We start from the raw sequence: 8,383 nt of genomic DNA, 5'->3' as shown, positions 1-8,383 counted from the left end.
GAGTTAGAAAACAATCTATTTAGATTAATGTGAGTGAATGAGGCTGGTTGATAGAGGGTGCTTATTAAAGTTTGTAAACTGGAGACCGTTAGTGTGTTTCCTTGGTCATATATCCTCCTAATTCTTAGCACCTTGAGCAGGAATAAAATATTTGGCGTGGTCAAAATGGCGGACCGATGTCGAGCTGTGAGCTTGTAGATCTGCTATTTTCAATTAAAACATGGCCAAAATTGGGATGGTTAGTCGAAATGGTTAAATAATACTGTAGGTGATGGTACCATATAGCCTTTCACCGGTAAAAGGCAACAAAGTAAGACATTTTTTTTCTCTCAAGTTCTCACCAGTGATAGAAGATGAAGAGGAAACAGATCTGGAAGCTTCGTCCACTTTGGCCACGCCAGCATATGTGTCGATGAAATGAAATTTGTCCCTGAGCAAGACTCTTAACCCCTAATTGCTCACAGGTTCTCATTGGAAACAAGACCGCAAGGACTTTCAGGAACGACCAGTTAAAAGGAATTATCCTTTATCCTTGTTCCAGGAACTGAGACCTGGGCAACGCTCCTTAGACCAGAGCAGTTGGACTTCCCCATGGCAGTCCACAGACCAACAGGACAGCATCTTGGTGGAGACACCAGAAGACCAACAGGTAGGGTTGTCACCATCATGACACTTTAGTTGACGATGAAATGTTGTACAAAATCATTGCGATCTAACAATTTGTGTTCTTGGCATTGGACATCAGAACATAAATCTAAATTATTTTTTGTTTTGCACAGGGCAGATGACAAATAACTTAAATATACACAGACATATAGGTACCAATAAACAATGTACTATGGCCAAACAGGCCTTGCATTTAATAAGCTTTATAGCCGATCTACAAGCTCTCAATGCGACTTGTTGAGCTTGTAGACCGGCTATTTCAGCCATTTTACAACAGATGAATTCATACAGATGGATACAAAATATTTATATCAATGAATTTAAGCCTAGAATCAAGCCATCCAGGATGCTGGTGAATCATGACCATGAAACCTTTTTTTCTGTGATTTATTTTATTTTATATTTAATGATATGATATACTATATTTAATAAATACCCTTTGTTTTGCCGTTTTCAAAAAAGTTTTTTCACAGAATCAAACGTTTTATGGTCATGATTCACCAGGATCCTGGATAGCTTGATTCTAGGCTTAAATTAATTTATATAAATATTTTCGGAAAAGTCAATGGGAAAAATGCATTGAGTATTTACTTCCGGCAACTAGAAGTGGGCGGGAACTGCGACGCTCTATTGTTAAATTAGTTTCGGTTAATTTCGAGTAGGGAAGGATCGACGGAGACGTGAATCCCTCCCACTACATTTGATTGGGTTTCTGATCTGAAGGCACGCCCACTCCCACACAGTGTGTACACGTTATGACGAACCTTCAGGACAGATTCCAACGCAGTGCAGAATCTGTTCTTGAGAGATTAGGGTCGAAATGGTTAAAGGTGCCTCAAATAACGATCTACAAGCTCTCAATGCGACTTGTTGAGCTTGTAGACCGGCTATTTCAGCCATTTTACAACAGATGAATTCATACAGATGGATGGAAATGATTCTTCCCATTATGCAAAATTATTGCGATGTCTCAAAAAGCCGCGATCAGGCGATGTGCAATCTGGGAACCCATTCGGCGGGGGCACCACCTCCTTTTTTTTTGTGTAGAAACAGAAACTCAGTTAAGCTCCTCCCCTTTCTTAGTCCACTTCCTCCCGGGTGCTTCTGTGTTTATTCCTACTAACAACAACAATACATTGTTTAAGGCAGTGGTGCCGACAGATAGATTAGGCGATCTGTAATAATTGTGACCTACAGGACAATGTCACAGTGGAGACGGCAGAAGGCCGAGAGGACAGCGTCCCAGTGGAAGGCCAAGAGGACAGCGTCCCAGTGGAGACAGCAGAAGACCAACAGGAGATAGGCAGAAGGGGCAGTCCTGAAGTGAGTACCAGTAATGAGTCATTCGATTATTGTACATTGTTTTGATCTCTGCCAAGTCCTGATGGTGTGAACATGAATTAAAATCAGGGTGATGGTGCTTTCAAATCCCCACAGAGTGGATATTTCACAAGGCAGAGGGCTAGGGAAGCCCAAGGGGGAGCAGAAGATGAAGAGGGGCTTCCTGTCAAGAAGAAGAGACGCAGAAAGGTGAGTACCCGTAATATACATATATATATATATATATATATATATATATATATATATATATAATATAATATATATTACATGTTTCAGCTTTTAAAATAAAGAATCAAGGCTTCTAACCTTTTTACCTGAATTTCTCATCAATGTTGTCACCTTTCAGGCCAAGGTGGATCTCTATCCCGCGTGGGTGAGGGCCAATATGTGGAACATAGAGGAGGCCACAACACACGAACTGGTCATTGAGAAGGAAAAAAATAGAACGTATGTCAATGCCAATTTATTTTGAATATAATAAAAAAAACCTATGCATGTCAAACTGGGTGTACTTCCAATTAATAAGGTTGATCGCTGCGGGTATTAAACAACGCACCAAACAGTTTTTTTTTTTTTTTTTAATTAAAAAAAAATGTGTGGACTGAAGCTGGTTTGCTTCCACAATCCATAATGATGCATTTTCGAACTAAATTAATTAGGCTATCTGCACTTCCACCATGGACAGACAGCTAAAACAACTCACTCACATGATTCACTTGAGCTGAGCCCTGATTCAATCAGATCTACATCATCTTCTTGTATGAAATTCTTGGACGTCGGCTAGCCACAGGCGGGCCCCGGACTGGGATGCGAGTAAAAAAAACTTTTTTTTTTTTTTCTTTTGGGGGGGGGGGGCCCTGAGGTTGGGGGCCCGTTTCAATTGAAACGGGTGAAACATAGGAAAGGCCGCCACTGAGTGACATCATGGGGCCAAATGGCAGCCAGAGAGTGCGTGGCACTTGTGTGCATTAAGTTCTGCCCAAATAGCTGTTACAAATACTACAACAAGGAAACAACCAATTACTACAGACTTGCTTTGCACAAACATGTTATGATCGCTGTACAGGATCCATAATACTAGGGTTATGCAATGCTAAAGGAGAATGATCTTGTTTGTGTGTCTGACTGATAAGGACCTTTGAACGCCTGACAAATATGTTTTTTTGTTTGGGTTTTATTTATGATGTGGCGTCAAAGCACATTTCATCAGCATTAAACCTGATTTATACAGTACTACACATACAATTCAAGTATGAATTGTATGTGTAGTAAGCTCAAATTAACAAGCTGCGCGCGCGCGCGTGTGTGTGTGTGTGTGTGTGTTAAAGTGGTGGATAGTTTGTAGTGGAGGGTTTTATCGGTGTCATCCATCACATTTACAGCCCCAGTCGTTGAGTTAAATCATGTTGCACGGCAGGAGAGTTGCTGCACTTTTACAAACAAACCGTGTGTCTTTGAAAGTACTGCTGTCCATCCGACTCTACAACAATAAAACTACATTAAAAGACAGAGGGCAGAGTACTGTAGGCCTACATAAAGAAGATGGAGGCATACAGTGGTGGACAGTAGCAAAGTGTTTTACTTCTACTTGAGTATTTGTATTCACTTTTGGATACTTATGACTTTCACTCCACCACATTTCAAAGGCAAATATTGTACTTTTGACTCCACTACATTTCTAGGAGGGGAAAAAGTAACTTATGAACTAATGACTTAAGGCCTATTTCAAATAGTGAAAATAGCAAATCTACAAGCTCACAACGTGTTGCATAGCAGCGCTTTGAGAGCTTACAGATCTGTTAACATTTTTGTAAGATCTTCAAGTACTTTTGAATACTTGAGTATTTTTAAAAGCAAGCACTCAGCAGACCTTAAGTCAAGTACAAATTTGACAGAGCAGCTTTGACTTGTAATTGAGTAACATTTGACCAGGAGGACGAGTATCTATACTTTATACTTATAAATATAGCAAGATAGAAGACTTATCTAGGCCCTGTTGTAAATTGCGGGTGCTCTTTTGAATGATAAGAGAGAGTCGAACTGTTGATGGCGGTAGCTCCCAGGGGTATATACTTGGTCCAGTCCTTTTTTCCTTCCACACCAAATCTATTCTATAAGCTATCTCTTTGTCTCTCTCTGTCTCTCTCTCTCTCTCTCCAGCTGTCCAAGGTGAACTCTGCGACCCTATTGGCCTGGCTCAGAGGAAGGGGCGTGTCCGTCCGCTCCCGGGCCAAGAATGAACAACTCATGCTGAAAGTCATGAGTTGCCTGGCCGAGGCCTGACATAAACACACACGTACACACACGTACATGTTTCTGGCAGATTGATGTACAGTAATCGAATAGACTGTGTTAAACGGGCATATTGTGAGCTGATATTGGATGGAAATCAAACACTTTGTTTTGAAATAGAACACACTGAAATGTAAATTGTATGTACAATATGGCTGTACAGTATAGTCATTTCACAGACATTTCAACAACTTGTTTGACCACTACGCCACTTTGTGTGTTGTGGTGAAGACTGGTACTGCTGTTGAGAGCTTTCATTGTAAGTTGGGTCACCATTTTAAAAAAAAGGTTGCCACTGAATACGTTTCTGGAAATCACAAGATACATTCAATGTGGACATTTTTTTTTCCTTCAACGTTTCAAGGACGTATACAATGTCGAGTTCCTCCAACTGTAGTTTTCCAAGTGAAGTATTCTGTGCACTTCCGAAGTAGATTATAACTGATATGTACAGTTCTCTGCCTATCGGTATGCAATTCTAACTCAACAGCAGCAGCAATCTTCACACCGCTTGACCTGGGCACTCACTGGGCTAGCGCTTCACTCTGCATGGGGAAAAAACATCTACATTCAAAGCATCTGAGGTTTGCAGAAACGTACAACATGTTTTCTCTGGTGAATGGGTTTTTGATTACTACACTGTCTCTATAGCATGTGATCACCATGGTGTAACACTGCCACGGTTGTCCTACCGTTGTATTTAACTCTGTTTCACACCGTTTGGGTTTCATGTTCAAATTGCCTCTAGCCTGTCGTGTCGCCTAGTGTAAGCCAACTTCCATGTTTTTACACATGTGGAAATTTCCACGCCCCCCCTAATCAATACACCACACATTCTGTACAGGTCTGCATTTTAGCTGGAACAACAACAAACACATGCACGCACGCACGCACGCACGCCTGTAAGCCAAAATCCATTTGATCCGAGCTTATCATTTAGGCTCAATTTAGACAAACAGTTATCAATTAGTAATGTATTTTTTATTTTTTTATTTATTTATTTATGTATGTATTTATACATGTAAAGGTTAACAACCCTAATCAATACCCCACACATTTTTGACAGGTTTGCATTTGAGCTGAAATGCACGCATGCACACACGACACACACACGCACGCACGCACACAGAGCTGTATTAATGCAGGCACATGCGTGCTGGACGCTGAGGCAGCGGTTTGAGTGAGGTGTAAATGATGATGGCTCCCTGAGGTGGTTTCCTAATTAAAACACTGGTTTGTTCACCCTGTCTCCTCGTCTTCACTAACGTAACACTGCCTCTGTTTCTCATGGATTCAACATATCAGTCGCCACCGCCCGTCTTCATTAGTATGATTAAAGAGTATCTGAGTCGGTCATACGCTGCAATAGAATACATGTTCAGAATTAGAAACATCTTCCATGAATATTAATGGTCTCACATGTTGCATAAAAGGTTTAAAGCCGCAATCTGTGATTTGAAACAGCAGGAACATAGTTTGATAACACGACTAAAACGTCATAATTCTAGTGTTAATAGTTTAGGACAGTGTTTCACAAACAATGGGTCGTGACCCATTCTTGGGTGGAGGATACATTTCTATGGGTCGCAACAAAATATGTTCATTGTTTTCATTTCCTATAATATTTTTTAATTATTTCAAAAGAGTTTTTAAAACATTTCAGAAAGAAACATATAGCATTTTCAGAAATAACACTTTCACAAATCAAGGTTTGTTGTGAGATTCGTTTTTGCTTTAATCCCTGGTTTCTTCAACATGAGAATGTGCAATGTTTTTGTTGTTAAAATAAGTGTTAAATAGCTCTATATTCTGATAGTACTCATTGCTTGATGATTGTGCAGTAACAGGTGTTTTTCTCCCTGTCTCTCCAGCTTTAGTAAACAGAACATGCATTTTCATGCCAGGATACTAATTTTATCCAATCAGGAGAGATAACTCATTGCTTAGTTCATATAAAGGTTATGGTCAGCCGGATAATGAACACAACATCAGATGGGGATCTGCAGCCAAATACATATTGATTTGGGGGTCAATATGTTGACATGAAAAGTCAAAAACAAAGTTTGAGAACCACTGATGTGGAGTTGATGCAGTTTTACTGCATTTGTGTTGACAGGCTTCTGGTGATTCTAGTTTTAACTGTAGGCTACTGTAGTCTATGTAAATGCATGATAAGAAGACATACTGTACCGTATATTAGACATGCAAGGCAGCCTAACGAAAATAAATGTAAAACTATGCATGTTATTATTTTCATGACCCCCGTTGTGTAAATATAGCTTAGTCTACTCACAGTACAACATTTTGTTTTTCCCAGAAATGTTGGAGATATTCTTCACTCAATAGATGTTGCACTTGCTCTCCTGTGGATCAACCATTAGACCAGTTAAAACAAATCCTGGTGACCTGAGGTCATCATAGTCAAAACATAATGTATTATGTATTTAATCTGAAACAGCCAGTGTGCCAGCCAGCTTCAATGTGTCCAACTTATCTTTGGACTCAAGTCTTGTCTTTTCATCTTTGGGGGCAAAAGTAACAGGAAATTGCCTGGGTACTGAAGTATTTTAAGGTCATCAGTACAGTTTTACTTCAACCCAAGATTTTCCAAGAGGAACGGGTCGATGTCACAGAAAAAAAAATATCATGCTTTACCTTGCAGCAGGTCGTTTGTGCATTACTGTATCGATGACAAATCGTGCCTTGGCTTGTCATCTTTCACCTGCTTTGCTTAGGCCTCGTCAAAATCAGCTTGGTTAATCATTCAACCCAAGATGTTTAGAGAGGAATGGGTCGATATGACAGAGAATCAATATCATGTTTGCATTTGCATCAGGTCCTTTGAGTCACACTGTATCGATGACAAAACTTGCCGTTTCTTTTGTCACCTGCATCCCAGTGGCCATCTCCCGCCCAGAGTCGGTTATCACCCTCTTCTCTAGAAGTTTGTCCAGGATGAAGTCGATGAAGCCACTCCGCACAGAAAACAGTCTGTCCTCTGCGCTACTCGCTGTGCTCTGAACTTGTTGTCTGCTTGAAAGGTGCACAAAGCCTCCCATTGCACAGACGGAGGTGGTGCAGTCAGTTAGAATAAAAAGTTTAGCATAGCGTGGCACAGCTTGTAGATCTGCTATTTTTTTTTAAATGTGAACATTTGTGCAAATCTTTAAATATATGTATATTTTTAAATATCTTCTCCATAGATTCCTCCTTTTGTTCTGCACTTCATCCAGCACAACGTTCCTAGGTAGCAGCAATACATCCAGGGTTGATATGGGATCATCATCGCCATCAATCGGTGGTGAATAAAACAGTGACACCAATGCCTGGTGTCAGTACATGACTATTAATGTGTCATTTTCAGATACTCCCTAGAACATTGGTTCTCAAAGTAGGGTCCGGCCGGGGACCCACTGGGGTCTGGGGGGGTACCTGGGGGTCCCCGGCAAAATGTGTTAATTTAGCGTGACAACCAATGGCTAAATAGGAGATATGCAATAGATCTGCTATTTTTGAAAAATCGTGAAAATGTGTGCAAATCTTTAAATATATATTTTTAGAGCAAACATTTTTAACAAAGAAATTTGCTTCTGGAGGTCCCACCCTGGCACAATTTTTTTTTTAGATGGGGGTGCGCGGCCAAATAGATATATATATTTGGGGGTCCTTGACATGAAAAAGTTTGAGAAACATTGCCCTAGAACATGGGTCTTCAACAGGGGGTCCGGGACCCCCGGGGGGTCCTCAGAGTAACTGCAGGGGGTCCGCCAAATCTTTGTATGATGGGGAACATAAGCCAAAAATAGCAAATCTACAAGCTCACAACACCTCGCAGCACGTGGTGTAGAGGGGAAAAGAGCGGACCAAGTACAGAGCCAACGGTGAAGTTGACTACATATGGGCTTAAGTTTAAAAGGTCTGAAAATACACATTAGCATTAATCCAACATATTAATAGAAAATATAATGTATGTCAAACAATATGAAGCCATCTATGAAATCTATGAAAAAACACAATTTTATTCAATATGTATGGGGGTCCCTTGTTCATCTCTCTCAGCTAGGGGGTCCTTGGCCTGAAAAAC

The sequence above is a fragment of the Gymnoscopelus microlampas genome (genome assembly GCF_963454915.1).
Source record: "Gymnoscopelus microlampas genome assembly, chromosome: 4".
Lineage (NCBI taxonomy): Eukaryota > Metazoa > Chordata > Actinopteri > Myctophiformes > Myctophidae > Gymnoscopelus > Gymnoscopelus microlampas.
The sequence above is the reverse complement of the archived record's forward strand: the minus strand, read 5'-3'. Positions refer to the sequence as shown.